The sequence below is a fragment of the Phalaenopsis equestris genome, unplaced genomic scaffold, assembly GCF_001263595.1.
Source record: "Phalaenopsis equestris unplaced genomic scaffold, ASM126359v1 Scaffold199854, whole genome shotgun sequence".
NCBI lineage: Eukaryota > Viridiplantae > Streptophyta > Magnoliopsida > Asparagales > Orchidaceae > Phalaenopsis > Phalaenopsis equestris.
In genome coordinates this window covers 177,745-179,901 of record NW_018219705.1, presented here as the reverse complement: position 1 = coordinate 179,901, position 2,157 = coordinate 177,745, and the positions used below count along the sequence as shown (strand labels likewise).

Sequence of the window (2,157 nt, the reverse complement as noted above, 5' to 3'; positions counted from 1 at the left end):
ATAGGGGCTAACCTTGTTATATTGTTTGTTTAAGATTTGAGGGGGAAACCTCTCAAATTCATGACTCAGTATGATTATCTTTCTATCCCTACGTGATCTTATAATTCTAGGAGGTATGATTTCAGCCACGTTTTCATTATCTCTAGTGATGACGTAACAAACCATAATCAATTTAAAGCCAGTTTTGATTCTTAAAATGATCCTCAAGTCATACGAAAGCCAAATGGCAGCTTCAGTGATGGTGGAGAAGACATCAACACCACCAGCTAAGATAGTTTAGAAAGTGAGAAACCAGTATTCGAGTGTGAAGGAGTGTCGATTGCAACCAACTTGGACATTTTCAATTCAGAAGAGTTAGCCACAATGTTAAGAGAGGCACCTTTGGGTCTGATTCAAATGAAGGAAGAAATAATAGAGGTGAATTTAAGGAGTGGAAGGGTATTACCCTAAGAATGGATCAAACAAAAAAAGGAAAACAAATTGTCACTCAAGAGAAGCCAATTTTGCCAATGGAAGATTCACATGCCCAGAAAGAAATCAGAGGATCAAATAGAGTGGATTATAATGTACTAGCTCATCTTAGTAAGTTACCAGCCAAACTATGCTTTTACGATGCTCTGATCCTATCAAAGGAGATGAGAGCAACATTGATCAAGGTTCTACTTGATTTAGAAATTCTCTTAGCTCAATCGGATAACACATTCTTGGATGAAGTTTGTTCATTAAAGGAATAGTCAGGGGTAACCTTCATCATTAAAGATTTGCATATATCAGATCGATTTGGTCTCGTATTTTATAAAATTAAAATATTATTTTTCAAAATTTTATATATATATATATATATTACTAAAACATATATATAATATAAATTAAATATATTTTTAAACACCATGTTTGGTGACCAACAAGGACTTAGTTATTTGAAGATGTGTACTGATAGAAGAAATCCAAGAAATTATGCAAAAATGTCATAAATCAGTTCTGAGGGACATTTTGGGTTGATAAAACTACATTTAAGATTTTCTAATCTGGATTTTATTAGCCTATATATTTTAGAGATGTTAGTAAATATATAAAATCATGTGATAAATGTCAAAGAGAAGGTTTTATTTCTAGAATAAATGAAATGCCCCAAAATTTTCCTCTGGAAGTTGAAATTTTATGTTTAGGTTTTAGATTTTATGGAACCATTTAAACTATATATCTACATTTCAATTGTTATGAATTGGATATAGATAATTAAGAATCTGATCTTAATCGGAATCTTACTTTACTTACTATAGTCTTTTTATCTGGCCCTGCGCAAATATGATCCAGACGCATATGTGATATATCATATATGTCATATATGTGTGGACATATGCATACGTATCAGGAACGAAGAAAATGCGGATATGGTCAAATGGTAAAATTTCTCTTTGCCAAGGAGAAGATGCGGGTTCGATTCCCGCTATCCGCCCATGGTGAAATAATGTACTATAAAAAGATTCCGTCGGTACAGTTGACTACTATGCATACTAGTATGCATAGTAGTGAATATAGTAGTTAGTAGTTCTATCTTCCGTTTCACCTTTTTTCCTCCCCACAACATTCATTACTACAAATACAAAATAAAAGGGAATTTAGCAAAAATATTGCGGAGATAGGATTTGAACTCCTCAAGGTTATGAGCCTTGCGAGCTACCAAACTGCTCTACTCCGCGCTGAACGACTGGGAACTGATGGACGAAGAAAAATTGGATATGCCCCTCTACCATATCTATACAAATAGAATAGTCTATTTATACAAAATGGTAAAGGGGCCCTCTATTCTATAGATCATAGATCATAGAGATCTATCCAAATAGAAAACAAGATTTTCTCCTTACCAACTTGATCTTGTTGCGCCTGGTAACAAACATGCATGAACAATTTCTCGAAGTATGTGTCTAGATAGTCCAAAGTCTCGATAGTTCGCTCGAGGTCTTCCGGTTAAAAAACAACGTCGATGAAGACGTATTGGTGCACTATTACGTGGTGAGGATTGCAATTTTCCATGAATTTTCCATTGTTCCCTCAACGAGGGAACTTTGCTTATTTCTTTTTTTAAGGATTGACGAATCCAATAATATTTATGTTCCAATTTCTGGCGCTTCTTCTCCCTTTGAATCAAACTTT

At 34.2% G+C, this 2,157-nt stretch overlaps 1 non-coding gene across 1 annotated transcript; it reads left to right on the top strand.

The window, feature by feature from the left end:
* The first annotated feature begins 1,388 nt into the window (after nucleotides 1-1,388).
* Nucleotides 1,389-1,459, top strand: TRNAG-GCC. The gene has a single exon. It is a non-coding gene; the product is annotated as a tRNA-Gly (tRNA).
* The last annotated feature ends 698 nt before the right edge of the window (nucleotides 1,460-2,157 follow it).